We start from the raw sequence: 14,579 nt of genomic DNA, 5'->3' as shown, positions 1-14,579 counted from the left end.
ATGAGTGATGAGTTCGTGACACATATTATAACATGGTTTCCAAAGCTTAATAAACAAACAAAAAGCTTTGGTGCTTTTATTTGACTGCTGTTTGTAGAGAGACACCAAGTTCCAGCTCCTGGGGATCCTGGTGGTAAAGGTGGGCACTGAGCTGTCTATTTGGTACCAAAAAAGCCTGCATGGCTGGCTTGCAATGACTGCCCTGTGAATGCCCAGGATGTGACAGCCACGGGGAAGGAACTAGGGTATGGACTAAACCTGCTCACGTTCAGGGACTAGGGCAGGGGCTCAGAGTACATAGGCCAGCTGGGTGGCTGATGAGTCCACCCATAAATGGCAGGTGCCAGGGAAAGGGAAAGAAATACAAAGTTCCTGGGACTCCCTCTGCTGCCGCTATCTTTTTGGCCTTTCCCCTCCTCGTGTTGGCAATGACTTCCAGACACCTGCGTGTGGTCATCCTTGGACCACCTGACTCTGGCAAGGCACTGTATGCCAGAGGATCGCCCAGGATTTCGGCCACCAGCATCTTTCCAGACACCATTTCTTTCTATAGAGTATCAAAACCAACATGAAAGTTGGTGATACAGCAAAAAAGTACCTAAGGAAAGGTCTTTTGGTTCCAGATTATGTGATCACATGTCTAATGATATCGGAGCTGGAGAACAGGCTCAGCCAGCACTGGCTACTAGATGGTTTTCCCAGGACTTTTGTATAGGCTGAAGCTCTGGACAGAATCTGTAAGCTGAATCTATTTATCACTCTCAACATGCTGTGAAAAGCTCAAAGATTGTCTCAGCAGATGTGGGATTTACCCTCCTAGTGGCAGAGTGTGTATCCTGGACTTCAATTCATTTTAGGTACATAGTATTGAAGATATCATGATGAACCATTATTCCAACAAGAAGATTATAAACCTGAAGCAATTGCTGCCAGGTTAAGACAGTACAAGGATGTGGCAAAGCTAGTCATTATTGAGCTATACAAAAGTAGAGGAGTGCTCCACCAATTTCCTGGGACAGAGAGGAGCAAAACCTGGCTCTATGTTTACACTTTTCTCAAACAAGATCATACCTATTGAGTCCAAAGAAGCATACTGAAGCTTCCCAATGGAAGAACCAAGAAAATGTGGTCATTCATTCAATTGTGTGTGGAGTATTAGTGCCATGTCCAAATTAGAAGCTAGCTGATGCAGTGTCCTTTCTAGTTTAAATGGTGAACTTACATGAAAACTAACTAGTAGAAAGAATTAGTGAAGAGGCTGTCTTCAACTTTTCCAAAGGAGGGAGCCCTATACCCATTGAAGATGTCTCTGCACAGATCTCTGGTTTTCATGAGAAATCAAGTATAGGTTGGATTGCAAATGGTATATAATCTAAGCTTTTGCTAATTTTGACAGCTATGTTGTTGCTCTAGTAGCCTTTTTACATGTGAAGGTGTTGGTCTCTGGTTCTCCCTATCCTCTCAAAGGCTGTTGGACTACAACACCATTTCTCTGGAATATGTCCTTCTGGGAGCAATGGGATTGAAGCCAAATGCTCTCAGTGATTGCTTCGTTGGTCTTGAGTGACTGTATTCACAATTCATTTTTTCCGGAAGGAGTGACTTTTTTTCCACATCCATGTTCCATAGAATCTATCCTTTTTTGGCATTCTGGAATGCTAGGATTTGGTTTTTACTAGTTTTATTAGACAGTATCATTTCTACTTTGCTCTCTCCCTTCCTAGACTATTAACTAATACTGATATCTAAATAGTATTGGTTGTTAGTCCCTCTCAAATTCTTTTCTAAGGGCTGAGAGCTAGGACGCTATGTAGATTTCTTCATACACCAAGAACTTCATACACCTTAAACAGCTTATCAGACCCTTCTGGGTTGACAGGGCTGTTTTCTTCTATTGTGAAAATAATAAAATCCCCCAAAGACTCCTGGGAATATTAAAAACAAACAAACATTAGAAATATTACCCACATAAATGTTAAAAGATCATCATCTCATATATGTTGGTTATATACTATGGAGTCAATTACAATTCATAGCAACCCTGAATAGGTTTCAGAGGCTATAAATCTTTATGGGAGCAGAAAGCCTCATATTTCTCCTATGGAACACCTGGTAGTCTTGAACACTTGACCATGAGGTTAGCAGCCTGGCTTGTAACCACTACACTACCAGAGCTCATCTATAGAAGTAATAAAATCATAGAGAAGTATTGGATTAAAAATATTTTAGCCCTTTATTCAAGAAAACAAAAAATGTGTTTTGAAAATGCTGCTAAATATTGATGCTAATAGTGGTTTTCTCTTGCTAGTGGCCCAAGAGTGTCATAAATAATCAATAAAGGGTATGGAACTTGTCAAGTTGAAGAAAATGTTTCACTAGCTGTGCCTAGATTGAATCTGCCAGTTTTATAATTATGGAAAAATAATTTTTTTTTTCTATTCCAAAGATGCATTCTATGGTGGGACCACAAGTTTAGAAATATAGATAATACTGTTGTTGTTTTTTTTCATGTGTATTAAAATGTCATATCAATAAACATCTTATTAAGGAGTTGCCTGTTTTCCAGACTTGGTGGACACTTTGTATAATTTTTACTCATCTTTGGGAATGGCAATGAAATTTATTCCTCCTGCTTTAGAAATAAATGCCCCGCACAGACAAAAAACAAAAAAAAAATCTTCATGGGAGCATGAAGTGCTCTGAGTGGCTTGTAGGCTCAAACCATGGACCTTGTGGTTCTCAGACCATGCTCCATAGATACATACATGTATATATTTAAATATATATGGTGTGGCGCTGTGGGTTAATGAGCTAGACTGCAAAGTCAGTTTGAACTGCAAGGTTGGCGGTTCAAGCTCATCAGTCGCTCCTTGGAAACCCTCTAAAGGGTCGCTATGGATTGGAACCGACTCAACAGCACTTAACAAATATTTAAATGTATGCATATATATGTGTGTGTGTGTGTTCTATAAATAAGGAGCTCTGGTAGCGTAGTGGTTACGAATCAGGCTGTTAACCTCAAGTTCGGCGGTTCAAAACTACCAGACATTCTGTGGGAGAAAGATGAGACTTTCTGCTCCCGTAAAGATTTACAGCCTCTGAAACCCTGTGCAGGGTCGCTATGGGTCGGAACCGACTCCATGGTACTTAACAACAACAATATATATCTAAAAGGCATAATGACAGATACTGTTTGTTGTTGTTGTCAGGTGCCATCGAGTCGGAACTGACTCATAGTGACCCCATGCACAGCAGAACGAAACAATGTCCGATCCTGGGCCAACCTCACTACCGCTGCCACACTTGAGTCCATCAATGATGCCACCTGGCCAATCCATCTTGTTAGAGGTCTTCCTCTTCTCTGACCCTCCACCTTACCCAGCATGACATCCTTCTCCAACGATTGTTTCCTCCGGACAATATGTCCAAAGTAGGAGAGATGAAGCTTAGCCATCCTGGCCTCCAAGGAGCACTCTGGCTGCACTTCTTCCAAAACAGATCTATTGGTTATTTTGGCAGTCCATGGCACTTTCAGTATTCTCCTCCAACACCACAACTCAAAGGCATCAATTCTTCTACGATCCTCCTTATTCACTGTCCAGCTTTCGCATCCATATGAGGCTATTGAAAACACAATGTCCTGGGTCAGGCGCACCTTAGTCCTCAAGCTGACATCTCTGCTCTTCAATACTTTAAAAAGTTCCTGTGCAGCAGATTTGCCCAGTGCAATACGTTGTCTGATCTCTTGACTGCTGCTTCCGTAGGTGTTGATAGTTGATCCAAGAAAAATGAAGTCCTTGACAACTTCAATCTTTTCTCCATTGATAAGAATGTTGTTTATTGGTCCAGTGGTGAGGATTTTTGTTTTCTTGACATTGAGATGTAATCCATATCGAAGACTGTGCTCTTTGATCTTCATAAATAAATGTTTCAAGTCCTCTTCACTTTCAGCGATCAAGGTTGTATCATCTGCATATCGCAGGTTGTTAATGAGTCTTCCTCCAATCCTGATGCCACGTTTTTCTTCATAGAAACCAGCTTCTCGTATTATTTGCTCAGCATACAGGTTGAATAAGTATGGTGAAAGAATACAACCCTGTCTCACACCTTTCCCAATTTTAAAATATTCAGTGTTCCCATGTTCTGTTCGAACAACTGCTTCTTGGTCTAGGTACAGATTTCTTAGAAGTACAATTAAGTGTTCTGGAATATTCATACTTCTCAATGTTGTCCACAGCTTGTCATGATCCACACAATCGAAAGCCTTTGCATAGTCAATAAAGCGTAGGTAAACATCCTTCTGATATTCTCTGCTTTCAGCCAAGATCCATCGGACATCAGCAATGATATCTCTCGTTCCACGGCCTCTTCTGAATCCAGCTTGAACCTCTGGAAGTTCTCTGTCAATGTATGATTGTAGCCATTTCTGTATTACCTTTAGCAAAACTTTACTCGCTTGAGATATCAAAGAGATTGTCCGATGATTTCCGCATTCTGTTGGGTCACCTCTCTTTGGAATGGTAGTTCTCTCAGATATTGTTTAGATATAACCAAATACCTCACGAGATTGTTTTTTCCGGGTGTGAAGATTTAGGACCTTAATCTCATAGGACAATTCAGTCAATTGATATAAAATAGTTTACAAAGTTCATGTTAAGCATTTTAGAGAGGTGAGTAGTAGCTGGGTTGTTAAAAGCTGCAAGCAGCCATCTAAAAACAACTATTGTTCTCTACTCATCAAGAGCAAAACAGAAAGAAGAAAATGAAAGTCTCAGAGAAAACACTATTAGACTAAGATAATAACTCTCAGGAGTCAGAGTTTCATCAACCTGAGTCCAGTAGAACTAAATTGTGCCCAGTTACCACTACTAATCTTTCTGATCAGTGACACAATAAATGGCCATTGATAGACTGAAAGAAAAACACAGAACAGAACTGAAATTCTCAAAAAGTCCAGATGTACTGAAACAGTTAAGATTCAAGAACTCTCTGAAATTATAACCCTGAGACACTCTTTACACCTTGAACTGAAACTATCCCTTAATGTCACCTCTTAGTAAAATAGAAGATTGGCACATGAAATAAAGGCTATTACCTATGAGTGTGGTGCTACATTAAAAACCACCTATGTAGGGGGAATCTGATGCAGACCGTGCAGACCCGGTCAGGAGTTCAAGTCCCTGTGGGCCCAAGCGTTGCTGACTGTCCAAACCATAGGCTCTGAGGATCAGACTTTAGCCACCTAGTAGACATAGAAAAATGCCCCTTATCTGATTATTCAGTTATGCTGGTTAGTAATTCCATACACAGATAAATGTAAAAACCTTCCCTAAAAGCCGAGACTGTAAATTCCAAAAAGGCAAAGTTTTTCCCCCCAAAAAAAGCTAAAGTGGATATAGAGAAACTCTGTTAACTGATGGTATGTGGGAGGGGATTATAATCAATGTAATGAAACAAAGTATATGAATGTTTGAATGTGAAACCGATGATGTGCCCTGAAAACTTTCACTCAATCCACAATAAAAACCTTAAAAAAAAAAAACCTATGTGAGACCAAAAAGTCAACAATTAGTATGAAACAAAAATGAGAAGATACAGGGGTAGGAAAACTAGAGTACTGGAAACGGAATAGCCAGAATAGAATTAAGAGAATATAGACACATATCACTTCTGTAGTCATCAGTACTTCCCCAGCCCTCTGAGGACAAAGGTGCATCACCTTCAGAGCAGTGTCTCATTCTCACTTCAACCATGTTTGACAGTGCTTGCACCAGTACTGTGCTGATTTCCTCTCCTCCTTTCCTCCATATGACCACCATTGATTTTGCACCTCTTTCTTTTAAGTTCTCCCCTCTTGTTTTTCTTTTATTCATCCACTTAAAAATTTTTTTCTTTCTTCACATCAGTAAGAAGTCAGCATCTCTACACAGCCATACCCACTCACTTGGCAAGTGCCACACTGGATTAACAATAAAGGTCAACATCTGTACAGCCTTTCTTCAGTTGCTCTACATCAATAGTGATTAGACCTACGCCCATACTCCCAACCGCTACCAAATTCACCAGGACACAGGTGTGAGTGCCCCAGTGCTGTTCAACTAGCAACCGGAGTAACTCAGCTGCACCGTTGCCTGGATATATTAAAATAAAACAAAACAAAAAAACAAGGTCAAGGAAACCAACATACAATGAACAGATTAATGTGCTAGCTACATAATGTCTTGAGACAACAAATAGTTTCAAATCACACCAAAAAAGCAGGACAAAGTGGTACAAGCAAGTGACCAAAATACAAAACCAGAATATCTCCCAGAGGAGGAAATACTATTGGAACTACCTGATAAGGAATTCAAGAGAAATATGTTTATGTCCTATCAGAATATAAAGAAGGAGATCAAGAGAAAAAAGGATATTACCAAGGAAATCATACACCAAACTAGGAAAACATAGGCAAAATTCAGGAAAACAATATGAGAACAGACTGATAAAGTCATACCTAAACAGCGAATAGAAACCCACAAGATTAATGCTAAAATTTCAGAAGTAGATAGTACTCTGGAAGAGCAAAGGAGTAAAATTGAATCAAAGTGAGACAGAATTAGTAAAACTGAAGCAAATTTCTTAGTACTAGTCTGCTAGAGGAAAAAGTAGAAAAAAAGTTGATTTAAAAAAAGTGAAAAAGCCTAAGAATTATGTGGAACACCATCAAGAGGAATAACATGTGTGATAAGAATATTATGACAGGAAGAGACCAAAAAAAGAAATATCATAGATGTGTTTGAAGAACATTTCCCAATATCATGAAAAATAAAATTTTCATTCAAGAAAGTCAACAAACCCAAAACAGGATAGACCCCAGAAGAAAATCACCAAGACACATCATAATCAAACTTTCCAAAAAGAAAGAATCCTGAAAGCAGCTCAAGAAAAACATAATGTCACCTACAAAAGAGAACAAATAACACTAAGTTCTGTTTTCTCAGCAGAAATTAGCAGCCAAAAAGGCAATGGGATGGATGATATATATTGAAACCCTGAAAGGAAAAAAAAAAAAAAATCCAAACAAAAATTATAGACCTAATAAAATAGTTCTTCAAATACAATTACACAATTAGGACATTTCTAGATAAGCAAAAACTAAGAGAATTTGTAAAACCCAGACCAAACTTAAAAAAAAAATAGTAAAGTCCTTTGCTCAGAAAATGAACAACAGCAGAGAACAACACATAACATCACAGAGAAAACAATCCAGTTGTGTTGTTGTTAGGTGCCATCTATTTGATATCAACTCATAAGCAACCCAATGCATAACAGAATGAGTATGCACTGGATTGTGATGAGCCAACTTCATAATCGTTGCTACATTTCAGTCCATCACTACTGCCACTGTACCAATTCATCTAGTTAGGGGCCTTCCTCTTTTTCTCTGACCCTCCAGTTTACCAAACATGATATCCTTCTCTAGAGACTGGTCCCTCTTGACCCAGATATGTTGTTGTTGTTGTTGTCAGGTGCCATAGAGTCAGAATCGACTCATAGTGACCCCATGCACAGCAGAACGAAACAATGTTCAATCCTGGGCCAACCCCACCACTGCTGCCACACTTGACGCCATCAATGATGCCACCTGGATGATCCATCTCATTGGGGGTCTTCCTGTTTTTCTCTGACCCTCCATCTTACCCAGCATGACATCCTTCTCCAGCGACTGTTCTCTCCTGACAATATTTCCAAAGTATGACCACTGAATGACCCAGATATAGACGTATCAAAAAGAATCTAACTTATAAGCTTGGAAATACGGAATCAGAGATGTCAATTTTTAAATAGTGACAATGACAAAGCAAATGGAATAAATGGTAAAGTTACAAAACTTCCAAATGAAGAGGAAATCAAACAACATAAAGACATAATGGGCTGTTTTAAACTTGGAAAAATTAATAATTACAGGGTAACCTCAAATAGAATTAATAAAGCTCATCAAAATAAAAGAGGATAATTATGAAGATTTAGTGAACACTAAAACAGCAGCAGCACTTTGGTGGCACAGTTAACAAATGTTAAACAGAAAAAGAAAAATAGATAAAAATCAAATGATAGAAAATATATAGCGAGCTAGTGGAAATTAAAAAAAAGAAGCAGCAAGGTTAATTTCAGGTAAACTAAAATTAAAATAAAAAACCGTAGTAAGAGACAAGGAAGGACATTATAGAATGATTAAAGGGTCAATTGAACAAGAAGACAAAGACATAATAAATATCTATGTACCCAATGATGAAGCCTAAAATACATAAATCAAACTCTAATATAACTGAGGAGAGAAAGAGACAACTGTACAATAACAGTGGTCATTGTTGTTAAGTGTCGAATCATAGTGACCATGTACAGGGTTTCCAAGGAATGACTGGTGGGTTTGAACCACAGGCCTTACAGTGCTTATTCTACAGTCCCACACCAGGGCTCACAATACTAATAGGAGACTCTAATACAGCAGTTCTAATGAAGAAAAGAACAACTAGAAGGAAATTCAACAAAGACACAGAACTAAGCGACACAATCAACCAACTCGACCTGATAGACATATACAGAACACATCAACCAAAAACAACAAAATACATATTCTTTTCCAGCACAAATGGAACATTCTCCAGACTAAACAATATGATAGGCCACAAAGCAAGCTTCAATAAATTAAAAAAAAACAAAAACAAAAACAAAGAAACAACCCACATTGAAATACTATAAAGCATCTTCATAGATCACAATATGATACAACTAGATTTCAATGAAAAAAAGACTAATGGGAAAAAGATACATAGGAGTCCTGGTGTGATGATGTAGGGTAAGTGCAGGACCACAAGGTTGGTTTGAACCACAAGGTAGATGGTTCAAACTCACCAGCCACTCCTTGGAAACCCTATGTTGGGTTGCTATGAGTTAAAACTGACTCAACAGAACTTAACAACAACAACAACAAAACTATGGGGATAATTTATAAAGAAAAGTTAAAAGAAACCAACAAATAGCTATTGGGTAATTTACAACAAAAAGCTAAAAAAAAAAAGACTATTGGATAATTTTTGTTGTTGTTAGGTGCCATGGAATCTGATCCGCCTCATAATGAACACTATGCACAACAGGATGAAACACTGCCAGGTCCTGAGCCATCCTTGCGATTATTGTTACATTGGCATCCATTGCTTCTATCACTGTGTCAGTCTAGCTCTTTAGGGGTCTTTTTTTTTTTTTTTTGCTGGCCCTCCATTTTACAAACCATGATGCCCTTCTCCAAGGACTGGTCCCTTTTGATAATATATCTGAAATATGAGAGACCACGTCTCACCATCTTAGCTTCGAAGGAGCATTCTGACTGCACTTCTTCCAAGACAGATTTGATGTTCTTCTTGAAGTCCATGGCACTTTCAATATTATTCTCCAAAACCATAACTTAAATGCATTGATTCTTCTACAATTTTCCTTTGTCATTGTCTTTCACATGCTATTGAAAACAACATGGCTTGAGTCAAGTGCACCTTAGTCCTCAAACTGATATCTTTGCTCTTGAATACTTTCAAGAGCTCTTTTGCAGCAGATTTCCCTAAGGCTCGTTAGAGTTGCTAAATGCTACTTCCATGAGTATTAATAGTGGATCCCAGTAAAATGAAGTTTCTGACAACCTTAATCTTTTCTCTATTTATCATGATGTTATTTATTGGTCCAGTGGAGAGGATTTTCGTTTTCTTTACATTGAGGGGCAATCCATTTTGAAGGCTGTAGCCTTTGATCTTTATCAGTAAGTATTTTAAGTCTTTTTCCCTTACAGGTTGTTACTGAGTCTTCTTCCAATCCTGAAGCTGCAGTATTCTTTATATAATCCAGTTTCTCAGATTATTTTCTCAGCATACAGATTGAATATGCATGGTGAAAGTATACAGTCCCGGCACACGACTTTCTTGATTTTAAAGCATTCAGTTTAAATAGCACTTAACAACAACAGTAGCCCCTTGTTCTGTTCTAGTGGCTGCCTCTTGGTCTATGTACAGATTCTTCATAAGCACAGTTAAGTATTCTGGAATACCCATTCTTCTCAATGCTATCCATAGTTTGTCATGACCCATCAACAGTCAAAAGCCTTTGCAAAGTCAATAAAGCATAAGTAAACATCATTTTGGTATTCTCCACTTTCAGTCAAGATCTGTTTGTTATTAACAATGATATACCTCCTTCCATGTCGTTTTCTGAATCTGGCTTCACTTTCTGGCTGAACCCTGCAAATGTACTGTAGTAACCATTTTTAAATTATCTTCAGAAAAATTTTACTTGCATGTGATATTAATGATATTGTTCAATTATTTCTACATTCCGATGGGAATATGAATCTCTTCCAATCAGCTGGCCAAGCTGTCTTCCAAAATTTTTGGCATAGATGAGTGAGTGCTTCCAGGGTTGCATAAGTTTGTTGAAACATTTCCATTTGCATTCTGTCAATTCCTGGAGCCTTGTTTCTCACCAATGCTTCAGTGCAGTTTGAACTTCTTCCTTCAGTATGATCAGTTCTTGATCATATGATAGATATCTCTTAAAATTATAAAACATCCACCATTTCTTTTGGGTACAGTGACTCTGTGTACCCTGTCTTCAGTCTGATCAATTTCAGAATGAAGAAGTTGGTAGAATTCTTCAGTTTCATCATCACTGGATTTAGAATTGTTTTGTAAATTTGAATAGTAGTGGTAATAATTCATCTTCCTTGTTCTTGTTGTGGTTGTTAAGTCAGCCATCAAGTCAGTTATGACTCTTAGCAACCCTCTGTAGGGTTTCCCAGGCACAGTTGATGGTTTTGAACTGCAAATCCAGTGCATTATCTTGCAGTGCCGATGTATGAATATTATCTATCACAGACAGCACTGTACTTCAAGATAGATCTTGAATTTTTTTAATGATGAATGCAATGTCATTCCTCTTCAATTTTTGTTCCTGGCATAGTAAACCGTATGGTTGTCCAATTCAAAATGGCCAATGCCAGTCCATTTCAGCTCACTAATACCTAGAGTATTAATCTTTATGTGTTCCATTTCTTTCTTGACAACTTCCAATTTTCCTAGATTCATACTTTGTACATTTCATTTTTTATTATTAAAGGATGTTTGCAACTGTTCCTTCTAATTTTGAGTTGTGCTCCATCAGCAAATACAGGTCCTTCAAAATTTTGCTCCATTCACATCATTATGGTCAACTCTACTTTGAGGAGGCAGCTCTTTTCCAGTAATATTTTGAACACCTTCCAGCTTCTCCACACCCTTGCCAGCATGTGTTGTTTTCTGCTTCTTTTAACTTCATGATTAATCCTTGGTTGAGATGATATGTCATTGTTGTTTTGATTTGCATCTCTCTAATGGAGTCTTGATGTGGCGCTGTGGGCTAATGCACTGGACTGCAAAGTTGGTTTGAATCAGAAGGTTGGTAATTCAAACTCACCAGCCACTCCTTGGAAACCCTATAAAGGGTCGCTATGTTCAGAACTGACTCGAGGGCATGTAACAACAACAACAACAATAACAACAACAATGGAGTCCTGGTGTGATGCTGCACTGAACTGAATGGTCTGTTTGAACTTCAAAGTCAGCAGTTCAAGCTCACCAGCCATTCCTCAGAAACGCTATACAGGGTCTCTATGAGTCAGAACTGACTCGTCAGCACAGTCAACAACAACAACAATGGCTAATGGGACTCCTAGTGTGGCACTGTTCAATAAGCACTGGCCTGCTATGCACAAGGTCAGCAGTTCAAACCTACCACCTGCTCCTCCAAAACCCTAACAGGGTAGCTATGAGTCAGAATTGACTCCATGGCACTTAACAACAACCACAGTGGCTAATGGAAATTCTGAAATGGAACTGTAGGATATGCACTGGACTATTAACTGCAAGATCAATGGTTCAAACCCACCAGTTGCTCCTTGGAAACCCTGTACAGGTTCACTATGAACTGGAACCCAAGGAAAGGCATTTAACAACAACAATGCCTAATGATCATGAACATTTCTTCATGTTTGTTGGCCAGCTGAATGCCTTCTGTAATGAGGTGTCTGTTCATGTCTCCTGCCCATTTTTGAATAGATTATTTGTCATTTCTTGTAGTGATGCTGTAGTTTTCTATTAATTTTAGAGATTTGTAGTATCCTGTCTGATGTATCATTGCAAAAAAATTTCCCCAGTCTGTGGGTCTCTTTTTACTCTTTGTGTGAAATATTTTGATGCATATAAATGTCTAATTTTATGATATCCAAATGATCTATTTTATTTTCTGCTGCTTGTATATTTGTGGGTATACTTCCACTCTCCCTTCCATACCTGTTCAGCCCATTAGAACACTTGTAAATAAACTGAAATTGAAGGAATTTATAGTAACCAGACTAACCTTACAAAATACTAAAGGGAGTTTGGGGGAGAGGGAACTAACAACAGCAGACAACAACATGAGCTTAACACACACAGCAACATCACCCAAAGTTTAATCAAGGTATAGAACTATTCAAAGCAAAACAAGCCTACAAGATTGAAAATAGGGAACCAGAGATATCAATTGACAATGAAGACAACTAAAAAGGAAAAAGATGAAAAAATTCAGTTACAGAACTTGCAAGAAGTGAGGAAGTCAAGTATATTTCAAGACAAAACAGACAGCTTAAACTGGGGAAAAGGTGAATAAATAACAGCAAAGCCTCAAAGTAAAGAATTATGCCTTAATATCAAAATTAAAAAGAGGAAAATCCGAAAGACTTAGTAAACATTAAGACAACAGCAAAGAAGAAAATGAAAAAAAAGACCCACAAACAAAATGAACCCAGTGCAGGAAATTATGTGGAAGAAAGAAACCAGCAGCACCACAAATAAAAACACAGCAAAATGACACTGAATGTCAGTGGATTAAATACAGCACACAAGAGACAGGGAGTAACAGAATGTATAAGAAAACAGGATCCTTCCATATGCTGTTTACAAGAGACACACCTTACTACAAAGACAAAAATAGACTAAAAAGCAAAGGATGGAAAAAAATATATCAAGCTAATGGCACTCAAACAGGGGCAGAAGTGGTAACATTAATTTCCGATAAAATATACTTTAAGGAAACAATGACATAAGAGACAAAGAATAGATATTTTATCATAATTAAAATGTCAATTATCTAAAAGGACAGAATCATAATATTCATGTTCCAAATTAAAGAGTCTCAAAATACATAAATTAAACTCTAGTAGAATTGAAGAAAGAAATTGACAACTATAGGAGATTTTAATACACCACTTTGAATGAAGGCCATAACAACTAGAAAGAAACTCAACAAAGACACAGAAGAACTAAATAACACAATCAACCAACTTGACCTCGTAGATTTATACAGCACACTCAACCCAACAACAGCTCAATATACATTCTTCTCCAGTGCACATGGAAAATCCTCCAGAATTGACCATATGTCCGGTCACAAAACAAACTTAACAAATTTTAAAACATCAAAATACTACAGAGCATCTTCTCAGATTACAACACTATAAAATTATTAATCAGCACTAGGAAGACAAGGGACAAAAATTAAATGTATGGAAATTAAATAACACTTGCTTAAAAGCTACTGAGTAATAGAGAACATAAAAAAATTAAAATTAAAATTCCTTGAATCAATAGAGAATAAAAACACAACATACCAAAACCTGTAAGACACAGAAAACCCAGTGTTTAGAAGGCAATTTATAACATAAATACAAACATCCAAAAAGAAGAGAGACCCACTATCAACACCTTAACTCAACATCTCCAACAATTAGAAAAAAGCAGCAAAATAAACCTACAACTACCAGAAGAAAAGAAATAAAGATTAGAGCAGAAATACAGAACAGAAAACAGGAAAACAATAGAAAGTAATAACAAGACAAGAAGTTGATTCTTTGAAAGGATTAATAAAATCTAAAGACCACCGGCATATCTAACAAAAGAAAAGAGAATGCAAATAACACAAATAAGTAATGATATGAGTGAAGTAACAACAGAACCAACAAAAATAAAAAGGATAATTACAGAATTCTAGAATTCTAAGAAATGTACTCCAAAAAATTATATAAGCAAGAAGAAATTGAAAAATTTCTAAAAAAATACCCAACTCACTGAAATGAACAGAGACTGAAGTGAAAAATTTGAACAGACCAATAATAAAAGAAGAAACTGAATAGATCAGGGGCAGACTGTGTATTTTTTTGTTGATGGAATAGTATCTTTGTTATGGTAGTGGTTATGTAAGTCTGTGAATGTAATAAAATTTTATAGATATAAGCACACACTTAAATACATCTAAAAACTGATGAGGCTTTCTACTCACACAAAGATTTAAAAGCCTCAGAAATCCTATACATGGTCACTATGAGTTGAAACCCACTCAAGGGCACTTAGCAACAGTATGTTATAATATTTTCAAACCAATAGGGAGAAAGCAAAGAAAGAAAAGTGCATCACCATTAAAAGACAGAGAGCCTATCTTGTAACAAAATAAATGCTCTTGGTAGTTAATCAATTAGTGAT

The 14,579-nt window shown here is 37.4% G+C and overlaps 1 pseudogene; it reads left to right on the top strand.

Moving 5' to 3' along the window:
- The first annotated feature begins 428 nt into the window (after positions 1 to 428).
- LOC102818254 lies at positions 429 to 1,097 on the top strand (annotated as a pseudogene).
- Positions 1,098 to 14,579: the final 13,482 nt, after the last annotated feature.

This window comes from Chrysochloris asiatica, unplaced genomic scaffold, assembly GCF_000296735.1.
Source record: "Chrysochloris asiatica unplaced genomic scaffold, ChrAsi1.0 scaffold00492, whole genome shotgun sequence".
NCBI classification, from domain to species: domain Eukaryota; kingdom Metazoa; phylum Chordata; class Mammalia; order Afrosoricida; family Chrysochloridae; genus Chrysochloris; species Chrysochloris asiatica.
This window is presented reverse-complemented; position numbering and strand designations above follow the sequence as displayed.